The sequence below is a fragment of the Chrysemys picta genome, chromosome 17 (assembly GCF_011386835.1).
Source record: "Chrysemys picta bellii isolate R12L10 chromosome 17, ASM1138683v2, whole genome shotgun sequence".
Taxonomy (NCBI): Eukaryota; Metazoa; Chordata; order Testudines; family Emydidae; genus Chrysemys; species Chrysemys picta.
Genome location: NC_088807.1, coordinates 14330940 through 14348794, shown reverse-complemented (window position 1 = coordinate 14348794; position 17855 = coordinate 14330940). Strand labels below are relative to the sequence as shown.

The window sequence follows — 17855 nt, the reverse complement described above, 5'->3', positions numbered from 1 at the left end:
CTCCAGGGAAAGGCCACAAGGAACCCCAGAGGGCCACACCCTGCAGTGAGGCGATAACAAGCTGAGCAGTCTGAAGAAGTGGGCTGTAGTCCACGAAAGCTTATGCTCTAATAAATTTGTTAGTCTCTAAGGTGCCACAAGTACTCCTGTTCTTCTTTTTGCGGATACAGACTAACACGGCTGTTACTCTGAAAGCTGAGCAGTGAATCACACCCACCATTGGGGTTTGCCCAGCACTGATGGGAGGTGGAAACATGCCATGGGAGTGGGGAGTGTAAGTACCCCTGAGAGCGAAGGATCAGGGGTAATAACGGGGAGGGACCTACCTTAAGGATTCAGCATGTTCCAGAAGATGCCATGCAGCGAGCCAGGGGTCCCGGTGCCACACAGAGCGCCCAAGGAACTGAACTGACGTGTTGGGGCAGAGGGGGAAATGGATCCCAGAGCTGTGTGTGAACTCTGACCAAGGGAAAATGAAAGTACCAGGGCACCTGTCACACATTAACTTGCCAGAGGTATTATCTTGCCAGGATCCAGGGCAGGTGTTGGGTTACCTGTGGAGACATGGTGAGCAACGAGGAATTTATATGCCGCTGGGGTTCCCATTCATCCTCCCATCACTCGGGAGGCCCATGGCAGCTAAGCACTGAATCTGCTCATCCCATTCCCTTTCCTCACCACCAAGCTGCCTTTCGTGTCCCAGCCTGTGCAGCACTGTGGGAGCACTAGCAGGGTGGGGGATGCACAGAAAACAGCAGCCCAAGGGGCTAAAGTTCAGTGCAAAGCAATGCAAGTGGCTTCATTGTGGGCAGGAGGCGGAGGATAGAACGGCCCCAATGATTTCTAAGGAGGAGTTGTTGTGACAGTGGGTACAAGTGCTTTTACTAGGGGTCATCAGTAGGGTTTGAACTCAAGATCTGCCATGGCACAGCACAGGCCTCGGACACTTGAGCTCTGTTAGCACTTCTTATCTGCAGCGATTGAACCTAAGCCCTATAGAGCAAAATACCTGGGTTACTATCACCTGGCTAAAGAGAGAAGTTGCTACCTTCCTGCCTGTAGCCACCCCAGAAACCTAATTTCTGTTCTCATAAGTATAGGAGCCCAGCTAGGTTAGCGGGAGTTACACCTGGGACCTGATCCAGCTCATCTTGTGTGAGAGCCAGTTTAGAACTGGCTGGCTGTGCCATTCTGGGTGTTTGTTGTGATCCGGACACACCCTGCCCAAGACAAATGGGAGTGTTGGCCCAGTGACCAGATCACTGCTGGGAAGGGAGGCTGGGTGGGGTGAAACATTTGAACTACCCAGTGAGGTTCCTGCAGGAACTCGCCTGTCTCTGAGACTCAGCCAGCAAGATCTCCATGGCTCTGAGGACTGGGCAGCACACAGCCTGGACAACGAGAATCCCGCCGGGCCCATGTCCACCTTCCCCGATTCACATTTGCCCCCAGAACAATTCAAGGTTCCTCCCAAGTGTCCTGGTATCACAGCATCCTTCCAGCCGGAGGGGAAAAATTCTGCCTGGCCAATGCATTAACCCCTAAGAGGTCGTAGGAGCCTCATGCAGGACAAAGGGCAGGATGGAGGATGACAGATTCCAGTAATGAGGATGTAAACATGATGCACTCTGGGGCAGGTGGAGATGTTCTTTTTTTCCTGAGGAAAACTGAGATGAATTTCCATTGAAACTTTCAACAAGAAAATTGTAACTTTTCATTAAAAAACTGAACACCTGAGAAGTGGGGGGAAACTTTTCAGCTGAAAACTTACAAATAATGAAACATTTGGAGGGGTGTGTGTGTGTGGAGGAGGAGGATTGGTTTTGTAATGAGCAAGCAGACACTTTACTTTCTCTCTTTCTCTCTCTCTCATTTAAAGTCAAAATCTAGTCTTCTATCAAAAAAGGTCTTGATGTAAAATTTTCAGCTGACCCGGTTCACAAGCTGGGAAGCTCTGCGGGTTTAAGTAAACCACATTAAACCCCTGTGTGGATGCTCTTATTCAGAATTAAAGTCAACTTAATTTGATTTAGCTCTATCCAGGTGTTCCAATCATCCTCAGCCCCTGGAAATGGTTCAGGCACAAAATCTGGGCATTTTGGTCTTCCCACTCCTGGGGCTCCCTGCTGCATGTCTCCCTCTTCCCTGCTGTCATCTGCCATTTTCCTTCCCTGCTAGCGGCTGATCCCAGCGCTGTCCCAGTGTCACAGGACTGTGGGTCTCCTGCTTGGTGGGGTGGCCCAAGCAGGCAGAGTGCCTGGAATGATGATTCAGGCATGAACTCAGTAACAGCAGCGCAGGTGTTCCTTGCTGGGTGAGGAGACAGAGGCAGCTCCCCTCCCTAGGGTGACAGATGTCCTGATTTTATAGGGACAGTCCCGATTTTGGGGTCTTTTTCTTATATAGACTCCTATTACTCCCTACCCCATGTCCTGATTTTTCACATTTGCTGTCTGGTCACCCTACCCCTCCTGTGGCTGGTCCTGCTGACTTCAAAACCACTTTCAGTTCCCCTAGGTAGCGAAGGAAGCACCCTCTCCCCTGCCCATCCTTTCAGGTTTACTACCTTACTGGAGGGGGCCGTCCCCTCTGAGAGCAACAACACCCTTTAGGGGCTGTCTTTGAATGTGCCCCGTACACAGATCCAGCCAGAAAAGTAATTCAGGTGCAGTATTTTGGTGATTCACACCATAATTTACAGATTATCATAGCATTTAAGTACAAAACCTGTTTTAAAATGGGCTCTTCACTTTGTGAATCACATAAACCCAGACTGCTCTGATTATTTACATTATAGTAGCACCTAGAACCCCAGTCACAGACCAGGACCCCATTGTGCTCGGTGCTGTACAAACTCAGAACATAAAAACAGTCACCCCCCATGTAGATCAGCAGCAGTATTTAACACTTAGGTGTCAGATGCCCAATTTAGGCCCTTTTTAATCCAGGCCAGCTAATTGAGAAGGACATGACAAACACCTTCACAATGGGTTACACAAGTATTCACTTGTCAGCAGTAGAATATTGGTGATCAGGAATCGTGGCTTCTACCCCAGGTCTGGGAGAGAAATGTGGCTTATAGTGGTTAGAATTAGGCTAATTCCTCAGTTAGTCTATAAGGTGCCACAGGACTCTTTGTTGCTTTTCAAACTGGGTTAGTCACTCTGAAAGGTTGGTGTGGCATACCAGTCACTCAGAGTGGGGTTTAGTTATCTTAGAGACCTGGGTATCTCTGTCTCTATTTTAGCCACGGCACATTTGTTGTCATCGTATTAAAATTTGGCAGCTTCAGACTGGTACACAAATTTAAAGTTATAATTTTAAAGTACTTTTTAAAAACAAATATGCCACATTCTGAACTAAAACTGGTTTTCTTGGAATTCCTATTACAGAAGGCATGATATATACAGATGTGGAACATATGTCTGACTGGATCTTTCTGCTAGTGGAGTATATAGAAATGTGAGACATTTCCCAGGGGGAAAAAATCACCAACATACCTATTTTTCAACAGTTTATCATAAACTTTCCAGAACTACATATTGTACAATCAATAAACCAAACAGTCCATCACTGACTAAAGATTATAACCCAGATTTTGTTTAATTAAAACTCACTTAAATACACAAGATATTCATTTTTTCCACTGTCAAAAACACAAATGTCTTGAAAACAAGCCTAGCTATGGTGCACCTATCACTGTACTTAATTTAGAAAGTATCAGAGGGGTAGCCGTGTTAGTCTGGACCAGTAAAAATCAACAGAGTCCTGTGGCACCTTCTAGACTAACAGACATATTGGAGCATAAGCTTTCGTGGTTGAAAACCCACTTCGTCAGATGAATGTGACGAAGTGGGTATTCACCCATGAAAGCTTATGCTCCAATATGTCTGTTAGTTTAGAAGGTGCCACGGGACTCTTTGTCGCTTTTTAATTTAGAAAGATTCCAGCTGCCAGTTATGTTCTGCTTCCATACCCAATGGTGTCAGTTCAGTCCACTGACAAGAGGTGATATTTTCCATTACAGAGGGTGAGAAAAAAGATCTTGTGGCTAACACCCACTGCTTGGTGGATTCCTGGGTTCTATTCCCAGCTGTGTCACTGACTCACCCTGTGAGCTTTGCTAAATCCCCTCCTGTCTGGTGCCTCAATTTCCCCCTCTAAAGCCAGGGCAAATAACATCTGTGTGCTTCATACCGGTGTTAACAACCAGCACAAATCTGAAAGCAGACATGGAAATGACAACAAACCAGTGTGTGCACAGAGCCAGTGTCTGACCCTACAATAACAAAGCAGCATGTGCAGCGGCAGCACTCAAAAGACCCTTGTATACAAGAAGCAACATTGTTGCCAAAAAATATTGTAAAACAACACTGCCATTGCCAAACACTCCCAGGGTAAAAACCAACAGAAAAATTATTTGAAAATCATCAGTGTGCTCACCTCACTACCTCGGGTAATATTAGCTGCATCCTTGGAGGCCTGGGCCACCGCTCTCTGTCATTCCCTGATATCTCAGGTTCAAGGGCCTCAGCGTCTGTTCCAGGGCGTAGACAGAGACCATGGGACAAGGCCTGCTTTCCTCCAGCAGCTCATTCAGGGTGTGTCCACTGCTGTGACTGCCACTGCCCCCACTTCCCTCAGTCACATGTTACAATGTCACACGTCCTAACTTGAGGGGGGACGCAGTGGGATTGCTCCTTCCACTCCACCCCCTCCAGCTATGCATGACTTCAGTTTCTCACTCACTCTGCTGTAGGGGAAATAGCTGAACCCCTAGGGGGAAAGGGCCCAACCCACAGACTGGCCCTTATCTCAGCAGTGGGGTTTACAAAAGAAACCAACCCAGAGGGATGAATTTGTGGGAGACAAGGAGTTTCTGCTCTGGGGCAGAGCTGGGGAAACAAAGCAGAGAAATACAGGGAGGTCCCCCCGAAACAGTGAAGTCTCCTTCCCTACCCCAAAGAACAGTCTCACGCCATGTGGGGGTTTCAGTCTGAGCAGGCTGCCAAGTTACACATGGAAACAACTGGGGATTCTCATTCCACTTCACTGTTGTTATTATCAACAAACCCAGCATTCATAAGCAGACCTACAATAACAATCCAGTGCAACCCCAGCTCCAGCACTCACAAGCAACCCTACACAACAAACCAGAGTGATTGCAGCCCATAAACTCACAAGCAACACTACAAAAACAAACCAGCAGGAGTGGTCCCAACAGCTCACAAAAAGACCCTGTGACAACAAACCAGTATGCATGCAGTCCCAACATATCAGTAACCTCAGCACCTATGGAGAACCCTACAATAACAATCCCACATAGAAAATGTCCCAGTGCTCATGGATGCACATACAAAAGTAAATCAAAATGAAACCCCAGCAGCCACAAACCTTCAAACAAACACCTTTGTGTGCAGTCCTGACACTCAGCAATGACCCCACAATAACAAACCAGTTTCTGTTCTCACAAGCAGAGCTAGGCAAACATTTCTGCATGAATAGGTTACCTGCTGAAAATGAAGTTTCGGCCACAGCAAAACCATTCATGAATTTGACCCAATTAGTTTTCTTGGGACAAAGGTTTTTAATACGTTGTTCAGGCCAGCTTCAGAAGTGTGTGTTTGACCGCTAAATAGCAGCTAATAATTTGCTATTCCTTGGGCCAAAGAGCACGAGAACGACTCTCCAGCCTGGGGATTAAGGCACTCAGGAGGTAGGAGACGCTGACTCAAATCTTCTCTATTCCTGATTCAGAGGAGGGATTTGAATCCATAGCTCCTTCAGCCCAGGTGAGCCCCTCAATCACCAGCCTCTACAGTTGTTCTCACTCCTTTGCTCTATGGCCCAATTAATATTTAAGGCGTTATACAAAGTGGAACAGCCTCCACAGGAGAGCAGCGCACCCCAGAGTGGCCTGTGCCCTGGGGATGAGGATGCTCATGCTAAGTTCAAGAGTCTGCTCCAAAGTGGGGTTGCAAATGTGGGTCTCCCACATCCTAGACAAGTTTCTGACCCTCTAGGCAAAGAATGGGAGGGGCAGGTACTTTTAGGAAGCTGTTCTGAATGTTCTGGGGGGAGGGATAGCTCAGTGGTTTGAGCATTGCTAAATCCAGGGTTGTGAGTTACAATCCTTGAGGGGGCCATTTAGGGATCGGGGGCGGGGGAGAGAAATCTGTCTGGGACAGTACTTGGGTCCTGCTAGTGAAGGTAGGGGACTGGACTCAATGACCTTTCAAGGTCCCTTCCAGTTCTATGAGATAGATAGATAGATAGAAGTTTTCTACGACCTGAAACAGACTTTCCTGATTTACTGGTAAATTCCAAACACATTTGCAACAGACCTGAATACCTGCTCTGATTTTCCAGTTTGCTGCCGGACCCAAACATCAGTTATTCGCCCAACTCCACCCACCAGTGACCTGCAATAACACACAGACCTAGGGACATTGCATGTAAACCCAGAACCAATATCTTCAAAACAAACCCATTGGAAATGGATGAAACCCCCAGACACTGACTCTGGTGAGGCTGCTTGGCTCCAGGATGTGCCCTGCAGCATCAGGATGGGGATCACCGCCTCTGAAGACAGCATGGGATGTGGGGCAGGAGGGGGTCTCTTCCATTCGGCTCGCAGTGACTTCCCCTGGCCTCTGTCACATGGGGTCCCAGCTAGGGTGACCAGACGTCCCGATAAAATCATGACTGTCCCGATATTTAGTTGTTTGTTCCACGTCCTGACCGATGTATGGTTGGGACGCCATTTGTCCTGATATTTTGCACTCCCTTTTCTTTTTTTTTAATTTATTTGCTGCGGCGGCGGCATTCCGGCTTTTTTTTTTTTTTTTTTGCTTTGGCAGCGTGCCCCCCACCACCACCATATGTCCCGATATTTTGTTCTTGTCATCTGGTCACCCTAGTCCCAGCATGCCCCATGTGACATGAGGGATCTCGTGTCAGCAGATCCCTGCCTCACGATGGGGGAAGCTGGAAAAGATGGGGCCTTAATTATGCACTTGCATGTGGGGGAAATCCCTGGCCACCCAGGGACAAAAAGGGCAGCTTCCCTCAGCCCTGTCTGGGCTCTCATCACCCTCCCCCATCATGTTTCCATCCCCTGTTCTCCTCCAACCTCCACCCCCTTCCCTTCTCCTCCCCCTCCCCATTTCTATCCCCCTTCCCTCTGTCCACCTCCTGCCCCCTCCCTCCATCCCACTGGCCCCCTCTTATCTGAGGGCTTTTCCTGCCCCCCACCCCACAGCCTATTGAGATCCTCCCCCAGGTGGCAATTGGCCATTCCCCCCCTTGACGGTCCCATCGCTGACTCTGCTCGCCAAGCCCCTCCCCCCACAGGCGTTTCCCAAGTAGCTGCAGGCAGCTCCGGCCCATCCCCCGAGCTCGCCGCACCCAGGGCTGGAGGGTTCGGCCCATCCCAGCAGGGCCCTGCCAGGCTACAGCAAGTCTCCAGCCCACAGAGCAAACGGCCCACGTAGCCCCTGACTGTTTGCTTCCCTAGTGACGTTGCCGCGCCATGAAAAGCATACACGGGGGTTACGCTGGCATTGTTCAGCCGTGGCCAGATGCCCGAGCAAGCGTGGGGAAGAGACGGGCTCTGCCTGCTGAGGTGCCAGCGCTGGAGAGGTACCATGCAAAATTCCCACCTTTGTGAGCTGGCCCGGAGTCCAGCTGGTCCAGGGACTGTGGGATCCCCACTTTGTTGGGTGTGTTTAGTTTTTATTAGCCAGACAAGGCGGGTGAGGTCAAACCTTCTATTGGACCAACTTCTGCTGGTGAGAGAGACACGATTTCGAGTTACACAGCTCTGCTATCCTGGGACCTACACGGCTACAACAACACTGCAAACAATTCTTTTTACAGTAAGACGTGCTGGGGTAGTGATGGCCTGAAGAGGAAAGACCAGTTGCCGCCACTGTGAAAGGAAAGGCTCGTTATTAGCAAAGCTGGGATTGAAACCTATCGAAGCAGAATACAAGGGATCAGCCTTAACTCCTTGGCCGCCTCTTCACCCTCTGGGGTTTCTTTCATATCAGCTGTCATTTACTCAGCAAAGTCTAGGCACCCAACTGAATGTAGAGAAGAAAACACAGGCCTGGCCTGCCAGGATACCAAGCTCACAGCTATACCATGCACCGCTGGCTGAGTGGTGAAGGTTGTGGGCTACTAATTCATTGTGTGCTGCACATGTGTGTTTGAATAACCTTGAATATGAGTCAGCAATGTGATGCAGTTGCAAAAAAGGCTAATGTCACTTTATGGTTTATTAACAGGAGTGCTGTATGTAAAACATGGGAGGTCATTGTCCTGTTCTGCTGGGAACTGGTGAGGTCTGAGCGGGAGGGCTGTGTCCAATTCTGGGTGTCACATTTTAGGAACGATGTGGACTAATTGGAGAGAGTCCAGAGGAGAGCAACAAAAATGATCAAGGGTGAAAAAAACTGACCTAGGAGGAAAGACTAAAAACCTGGGCATTTTTAGTTTTGAGAAAAGAAAACGGAGGGAGAATCTGATAATCTTCTTCAAATATGTTAATGGCTGTTATGAAGAGAATGGTGATCAGATGTTCTCAGTGACCGCTGATGGTAGGACAAGAACTAATGGGTTTAATCTGCAGTAAAAGAGGTTTAGGTTAGATCGCAGGAAAAAATTTCTAATGATTAGGTAAATTAAGCTCTGGAATAGTTTCCAAGGGAGGTTGTGGAATCCCCATTGTTGGAGGTTATTAACAACAGGTTGGACAAGCCCCCTGTCGGGGATGGTTTAGGTCTACTCGGTCCTGCCTCAGTGCAGAGGACTGGACTTGATGACTTCTTGAGGTCCCTTCCAGCCTGACATTTCCATGATACCATTATTACCAACATTCCCACATTGTTCACGCAGTCCTTCAGGCTAATATCCATTAACCACTAGGAGATCATAGGGGAGTCATCGGGACTTAGGGCAGAACAGAGCATTAGCACATTCCACCTGCAACCAGTGAGGGATTAAACATGGTGCACACTGGGGTGGGATGTAAAATGGAATTTTGTTCTTTGTGGAAAATTCAGATGAATTTCCCTTGAAATTTTAAGCAATAAAATTGTAACTTTTCACCATCAAAATTGAAAACCTGGAAAATGAGGGGGAAATATTAGTTTTGGCAACGGAGAACTGAAAATTTTCAGCTGAAAACTTCCAAAAACTGAAATATTTTGGGGCTGTTGGTCCTACAACGAAAAATCAAAAATGTCAAAGAAAGCAAAGACTCCACAAATAAATAAATAAGCAAAATAAAAAAAAGATTTAGTTTTAGTTTTAGTTCACAAATCTAGTTTTCTATTGAAAATGTCTTGATGTCAAATTCTCAGTTGGCCTTTGCGCAATCGTCATTATGATAATGTTGTTTCCTCAGTGCCATTGGTTTGCATGTTGCTGTATTGTCAGGTGTCACACAGCATGGCCCCGTCCCTGACAAGCTGCCATGGTTTATTCTCTGAACTGGAGTGTTAAAACCACCCAGCATCCTTGCTAAAGATCCTGGGTAGGTCTGTGGCCTGGTCTAGCTACTCAGTCAGTCTGTCAGTGTCAGGCTTTGGATACACACCAGATCTGGACGCTCCATTGAGCTTCCTGAAATCTATGTCAAGACCAACAGCTCCACCTTGTCCCTCTTGACCGTTCACCGGTAGGTGGCTCAGCCACCCCAGATAGAGAATCTTCTTCCCCTCCTCGGTCAGACTCTGGATCATCATCTCTGGTACCTACTGCACTTTTGGTTTCAAAGGGAGAGTTCCCACACTCAGACTTTGGGGCTGTCTCTATTAAAGGCCCAAACCAGAACCCCAAGTCCACACCCCTAAGCTCTAGGGAAGGTCAGATTAGGATCCACAGCTGGAGCTAAACCTCAGGTCCCATCTCCAGTTGCTCTGTCCCAGTCCAGCATCTCCCCTCCCCCTGGTCCCCTCTTTCACTGATCAGCCACAGCCACCTTAGTGTTTAGAAATTTTAGCCAGTGTGGAGTCTTTAAACCGAGAGGGGACGTCTCTTTCTACCAGAAAGGCTCTAGTTCAGCCAGAAGTTAGCAGCACGATACAGGGATCCCTGCGGGAGGCTCTCTGGCCTGTGCTGTGCAGACGCTCAGACTAGATGGTCCCATTGGTCCCTTCTGGCCTTTAAATGTACGACTATGAAAATAAACTGCCCTGGAAACCTCATGACAACAGCGAGAGCGAGAATGAGGCAGCTTAGTATGTGAGGACAAAAATAACATTGTGTGAGTGGGTTATTCAACCCCACATCACAGCATGTGATACGCCCCCGCCCAGCTGGGCTGCTAACTGGGGGTCAGGCCGGGGAGAGCTCATTGCTAGGCAGGAGAAGAGGTGTCTGTACAGGAGACTCTGCAGATGCTCAGGGCTCTGTCAGCTTGTCCTATGGTTCCCTCCCTACACTGCTGCATGGAGCAGCTGGACTGTGTGTACAGAAAGTCGCTGGGCAGGAGTTGATGCTCATGGTACCCAGGCACGGCTCTAGGCACCAACAAACCAAGCACGTGCTTGGGGTGGCACAATTTCAGGGGCAGCATTCCGGCCATCTTTTTTTTTTGCTTTGGCAGTTGTGCTCCCGGAGGTTTTTTTTTTTTTTTTTTCTGCTTGGGGCAACAAAAAACCTAGAGCTGGCCCTGATGGCACCGACACTCCTCTCCCTTTCCTCTTCTGAGCAGCAGCCAATCGCTCTTTCTTCCTGCAGTATCTGACTCCATCAATATCCCCTGCAGGGCTGGGGAGAAGGGTTTAATTCTGCCCAGGCTGCCTAGGGGTTTGCACAGGTGGGAGAGAAGCAGGATCTAGCCCAGAAGCAATAGGGGGTGGGACACTCTGTGAGCTAAATTAAATTCCCTGCGGCAGATTTCCCATATTGTGTCTTTGCTGTTTTCCCTCATTCCAAGTCCCATCCCATCCAGGCTCTTCCACTCTTTGGACAAAATAGCTTGGGGTCATTGGCTTTCCAGGCAGGTACCAGGTTGGTCATTGTCACCCAGGCTTTTGGGCTGGGGGCAGCAGGGAGGAAGGACAATCTTGTGGCAAGGGCAGTGGACTGGTGCTCAACATCCCAGGTTTCAATCCCTGACCCAGCTGTAGACTCCCGTGTGCCCTGAGGTCAGTCACTGAGTCTCTCTCTGTGCCCCATCTGTGAAATGAGAATGAACTTCCCTACCTCTCAGGTGTGTGTGAGGATAAAACCCATTAATGACTGTGAGAGGCTCCAATAGTCCAATGACAGAGGATGTAGAAGGAGAGGGGGAGCATTGATGGGAAGAGCTGTTTTATCTCAGGGCTTCTCTATAGACAGAGAAATTTACAAGTAAAATTAAACTGCTCTAGCTTTGCTGGTATAACTCCCACGGGGACACTCTTATTGTGGAATCAGAGCCTTTGTCTGGTTCAATCATAGATTCCAAAGCCAGAAGGGACCACTGTGACCATCTAGTCTGACCTCCTGTATAACACAAGCCAGAAAATTGCCCCCAAATAATTCCTGATTGACCAAGGCCAGTGGAGTCAGTGGAGTCTTTCCATTGACACCAAGAGGCTTTGGATCAGCCCCTTTCTGGGCAGCATTGTCTGAGCTACAAGCAGGGCCCGGCTGCCATCCAAGGGTGCCAGCAGCTCAGCCTGACCCACAGCCCCAGGGATCATTCTGGGCTAGAGCTACCATAATGTTCTCATCTAAAAGGGACAGATTTTTCAAAGTGAAAGTTTTTGTCAAACATTTTCATTTTTTCCGAAGTTTTCATTTTTACAAAGAAAAAAATTAAAACTGTTTTGGGGGTTTTGTAAAAACAAAATTGGAAAATTAAAAGAAAAAATGAAAACGTACATTTAAAAAGCCACTTTTTCAGAGAATTTTTGAAAAGTTTTCAGGTTTTGGTTTCCCCTCCCTCCCTTTTTACCATTTTGCCACCACAAGAGGGGAAAAACTGGGGAAACAATATTTTTCACATACGTTTTTTAACAATAATTTTTTTATAAATTGCAACAAATATTTACCCTTTTTCACTCTGTCGTCTTCTGGGCACTGCTTATAACAGGGAGTCTTAAACTGTGCTCCAATGACCCTCACCTGAGCATCTGAGCTCCCCAAATATCCCCTGTCCAACTGCTCTGCAGAGCTGACTCCATCCCAGGGGTGAAATGTGCTCAGTCACCATCCCAGGACAATCCACTTGAGCATCAATTACTGCAAAGTTGCTCTGCAAAACTGCTCTGCCTTGCACTCCTGACAGATTTCCCTTGAGGCCCTCCATTGTTTGTCTTCCCGCACAGGTGTTAATGTCTATTCACAAGACTTTCTTTCCCACATGTTTCTTTGACCTTTTGCCTGGGTTCCTCCACTTCCTTAGTCACACTGATTCGGATTCCCTTCTTGCTCAGAGGTCACTTCTGGATGCTCTTTCTCAACTGCCTTGTGTTCTTCCCCATCCAGCAGTGTCCCGGTACCCGTCTCTCAGCAGGGACAGCAGACTCCTCAGGAACCCAGAATGGGGAGCAGAGGAAGTCAGGGCAGTACAAGAAGAAGTGGCTGGAGCTGGGTGTGGAGGACGGGGCAAGTGGAGACTAAGAAGGTGGGGAAGCCAGTACAGTTCCATGGTAGGTATTCTCTGGGTGGGAAATCACCCCTGTGCACCAGGACTAGACCCAGGTCCCATTTATGTCCCCTTAAGCCCAGAGGATGAATTTCCCCCTGGGGGAGCTGGGTCCTTCTCACCAGGGACTGGAGACCAGGGTGGAAGCAAAAGGTTCAGGCTCAGCCAACATCCCAGGCCCCCCAGTCACACAGTGACCTTTTACCCTGGCCCAGCTGTGCCTTTAGGCAGGGGGCTGTCTCAGTCCCCAGAAAGTGAGATGGGACGGGAGGTGTTTCCTCAGTGATATGTTTAGAGTAAAACAAGCAAACCAGGCCCCTTCGGTTCTCAATCTTGCAGCCCTAAATAGAGATGCTGTGGCCAGGGCGGGGAGGGGGGGCGGTGCGGGGCAGGAAACGGGAAGAGGTGACGAATATCAGACCTGAGGAGGGGACAGAGCAGGTCAGAGATAGGCTGTGGAGTCTCTGCTGCCTGAGCCCTACGGATCCCAGGGAGTCTGGGAGCAAGGAGAGGTGCTGACTGGAGAATCTAACCCTGGGGAGCATACGGGGCAGATCGGAGCAGAGAGAGCAGAGAGAGAGACTTCTCCTGAAGTCAGACAGGGCAGTGGGGGCAGATCAGAGCAGGGAGCAACTGTGGATTGTCCCCTCCTGACCCCATTGAGGAGCAGAAGCTGCTGGGCTGTTTCCATCCTGATCTGTTCCCGCCACCACCGTGATGATCCTGTCTCTGTGCCTCTTGCTGCCTGGTGAGTATGAAGGAATCCTGTGCTAATTATATAGCAGGTTGGGAGGAAACAGAACCGAGAGCAGCCCCTGGCTCAGACTGTCAGGAAATCCTCTTTAGTGGGAGAGAAATGGGAACCAGTGTAAACACTGAGTGTGAGAGCTACTGGGCCAGATCCCCAACTGGTGTAAATCAGTGTAGCTCCATTGAAATCAATGCCGGTTTACACCAGCTGAGGATCTGGCCCTCTAGAGAGCTGAAGGGAAAGTTGGTGCCAGCTCAGCCAAGGTCTGTGTGTGCAAGGAATCTGTCATGCCCAGATCTAATGTCCTACCTGGTTTGCTTCTTCACCAACACAGAAATCAGGAATGCATTTCCATATCTATTAAGGCAGTTTTTGTCCCTGAAGAGGGACCTTTTTATCTCCAGCACTAAACACACGTCACCTTTCTGTTCCCAGCACTGAGTCCCAGCAGCCAGGAAATCTGCTCAGCTCCTGGTGAGTCCGTCTGTCTGTCCCCAATCTACCCAAAACATTTACCCCTCCCCTTCCAGTTGTCCAGCCATCACTTCTTGGGACGTTCCCTGGTCAGTGAGGTGCCAGTGGCAATGGCATGGGAAGGTGAATGGGCTGTGTGGGATTTGAGCGGGGATCCAGCCGACCCCTCCTTGTCCTTCTGCCTCTCAGCTCTGCTCTGACTCGAGGCCAGTGTGACATGCAGAGAACCACGTCCACAACCCATCCCACCCCCGGGGCACTGGCCCTGGGAAGCAGAGAACACCACAGCTCTGACCACAAGGGATTTACCTTCCCATGGCACCAGCTCCCAGCACCTTGCAGTCACAGGCCTCTCCCCTGGAGCTCACAACCCATATAGATTCAGCCTGCACCTCGTTCTTAAATGTCAGCAGCACATTTAATAGCCAGCCCTGGGCGGGCAGGCAGCATTCGAGAGGGTACGGCCAAAAGGGACCATTATATAATCCAGGCTGAGCTCCCGTATGACCTGGTCCAACAACCCTGTGCCCAGCCCAGCAGGGATTGGCAGAGCCATTTCTTTGCTGGCTGCCTGGGCAAGGCAGCAGCAGAGGACACCAAGGGGGTGGGGAAGGTGGCAGGCAGATATTGACCTGCCCAGCAGCAGCAGCAATTCACCTGCGAATTCAGAGCTAGGTCCCATCGCCCTGGAAATTCCCGGGAAAGAGCGATCTGGTCCCTGCCGCTGCTCCAGGACCTTCCCTTAGCCTGGGCCTGGAATTGCCTTCTGTGCCTCCTCTGCCAGATGAGACCTGGGGGGTGGGAGGGTCACAAGGACAGGGAGGATGTTAGAGCAGAGTCAGAGGGGTTAGGGACTGGACAAAGCTCCTTGGCTGTCAGCTGCCGAGCTCCTTGGGGCAATGACTGGCCATCACTGCATGGGCTGCGGTGGGCCTGTCATGCTGAGGGGTCACCTCTCTCCTGGCCATACTGCCCCAGCTGAGTCAGCGGGTGCCCGCATCAGGACCCCTTGTTCTAGGAGAGTGAGCAGCACCCAGCAATGGAAGCCCAGCCCGGCTGAACCTCTGACTCTTCAGCAACCCAAACAATCCTACTTAATAAAGTTTCTGGTCACAAGAGAGAGCTCGTGCTCCCATCTGCACAGCTCAGCTGGAATCAGAGCCTCCATATGAGACATGACACAGACCCACCTGCCATTTACCTCCTGTCCCATTGACAGCACTGGGCACCACCAACACCTCACTGACAGCTGTGCCCCATTCCCCTTCCCAGGTGATCTCTCTGCCCCTGCCCTTCACCTGAAACAGACGTCCGCCCGGCCAGGAGACTCTGTGTTGCTCAAGTGCTTCGTGTTGTCCCATAAGCTGACCACCCGCGTCGTCTTCTGCAAGGAGGGAGAGGAGGTTTCATCCCAGCGGGGTTCAGAGGAGAAGGTCACCTACATCTATGACCATGCGGTGTCCAGGGGCAGCTCTGGGAATTACACCTGTGGGTACGAGATCAAGGACAGTGACAACCGGGTGAACAGATCCCAGCTCAGCCCTGCCCAGCACCTCAGCCTCACTGGTAAGGGGTGTGGTGTGTGTGTGTGTGTGTGTGTGTGTGTGTCATCTCAGCCCTGCCCAGCAACTCAACATCACACTAAGGGGGAGAGGGGAGGGATGAATGGCAGAGCGAGAACCACAGTTAAATAACAAACCCTGAAAATCCAAATATTGAAATTCATCAACATCCGAAATGAAAAATTTCTAACAAAACATCTTCGTTCAAAATTTGACACAGGGAACCCCCCAGATTTTCACTCAGCTCAGCTCAGCCAGCACAATCCTGGCAGGTGGGGGACAGGGACATCATAGAAATGTCGGGCTGGAAGGGACCCCAAGATGTCATCAAGTCCAGCCCCCTGCACTGAGGCAGGACCCAATAAACCTGGACCATCCCTGATAGGAGTTTGTCCAATCTGTTTTAAAAACCTCCAATGACAGGGATTCCACAACCTCCCTTGGAAGCCTATTCCAGAGCTTCACTAGCCCTATGGTTAGAAAGCTTTTTCCTACTGTCTAACCTAATCCTCCCTTGCTGCAGATTAAGCGCATTACTGCTTGTCCTACTGTCAGTGGGGCTGAGAACAATTGACCATCGTCCTCTTTATAACAGCACTGAACATATTTGAAGACTGTTATCAGGTCCCCCCTCAGGCTTCTTTTCTCAAGACAAAACATTCCCAGTGTTTTTAACCTTTCCTGCTAGGTCAGGTTTTCTAAACCTTTGATCACGTTTGTTGTTCTCTGGACTCTCCAATTTGTCCACAACTTTCCTAAAGTGTCACACCCAGAACTGGACCCTGTGCTACAGCTGAGGCCTCACCCATGTCAAGCAGAGCAGAACATTTTATTTTTTATTTGAGCAATGACCTCCCATGTCTTACATACAACGATAGCCCTTTTGACAACTACCTCGCACTGCTGACTCAGATTCAGTTTGTGACCCACTCTATCCCCAGGCCCCTTTCAGCAGCACGGCCACCAGCCAGTTATTGCTCCTGGTGTAGTTGTGCTAGGGCAGCGTATGGGCCTGGAGTGGGGCCATGCTCTGCTCTGATCTCTTGTGTATTTATTGCCTACGTGATGACTCCAGCAGCGGCAGTGACAGGGGTTCAACTCCAAAAGGTAAATGATTCTGAAGTGTTTCTTTATTCTGGGGACTGTATTTAGGGAAAGGTGGGTCCTGGGCTGGGGAGCCCCCAGTCTGAGTGTGATCACCGTGATGATGGATGTAGAGGAAACACACAATTACACAACAGGGTGACGGGCTCATCCAATGCAGCGCATTCTCCCTGCAGCTCTCCCAGGTTTAACCAGCATTGTTGAGCTGGGCAACATCTTTTCAGGGCGGGAAAATTGCTCTTTCAAAGGGGGAATCCCAAACCCTTCTGATGGACAATTCTTTTATCTGGAGTTCACGGGCCCCCTCTGCTAAATTGGCAGTCAGTGAATTATTTCCTCCCTCTGCACTCACTGTAAATGGTGTTGTTCTGAAAGGAGGTACCAGAGGCATCATCACACTGTGTGCTCCAGTCTTAGAACAGAAGTGTCACAAACAGCATGTGGGCAGGGGTGGCTCCAGGCACCAGTGCAGCAAGCGCGTGCCTGGGGAGGCAAACCGCAGGGGGCAGCCTGCCGGTCGCTGTGAGGGTGGCAGTCAGGCAGCCTTCAGCAGCATGCCTGTGGGAGGTCCTCCGGTCCTGCGGCTTCGGCGGCAATTCGGCGGTGGGTACGCTGAAGGCGCAGGACTGGCGGACCTTCTGCAGTCATGCCGCAGAATTTGCATGACCAGCGGACCTCCCACAGGCGTGCCACCAAAAGCCGCCTGACTGCCGTGCTTGGGGCGGCAAAAAACATAGAGCCGCCCCTGCATGTGGGCAAATCCCTCGTTCAGGAATCTCAGCCCAGCACCAGTGCCCGGTTCCCAGGGAGCAACCATGTCCCAGGATCAGACTTTAGCAGAGCCCAAACCTGACTCTTTGCCTCAGCTTCCCCAAAGCATTTGCATCAGCAAACCAACCCATCCTCTCCTGAGAACAGTTGGTACCAAGGCCTCATGCTGCCCTCTGCCCAGGGCGGGGTCTCCTCCGCAGTGACCTGCCATCTACACTGGAGAGGGGCGATAGGGTCTGGGCTGCTGTGTCTGTCGTTGGCTCTTGTGAGGCCTTTGAACAGAATCCTGGTGCAGCCTGAGCAAACTGGGGCAAGAGTGACCCTGTGCTGGGAGAAAGGGATGAGCCTCCCCAACAACCTCCATCTTCTAGGCCTCCCGTCAGGGGAACATGCCTCCCTGCAGCATGATCCCCCCCTTAGATCTAGGCCTCTGGGAGCTCACACCGGATCCCCGTTCCAGAGCTGCTGCTCTGTGTCTAGTGCTGGCACTGCAGTCCCACATGCTTTGCACACAGCCATCAACATGTCCCTTTCCATGTTGCAGGGCCAG

The 17855-nt window shown here is 50.1% G+C and overlaps 1 protein-coding gene across 1 annotated transcript in view; it reads right to left on the bottom strand.

Moving 5' to 3' along the window:
• The window catches only part of LOC112060997 (butyrophilin subfamily 3 member A2-like), a 48131-nt gene extending 47566 nt beyond the window's left edge, over positions 1–565 (bottom strand). Inside the window, exon 1 of the mRNA XM_065571467.1 lies at positions 327–565. The gene's annotated coding sequence lies outside the window, so the exon portion shown is untranslated. The remainder of the gene's footprint in view (positions 1–326) is intronic.
• Between the last annotated feature and the right edge of the window lie 17290 nt (positions 566–17855).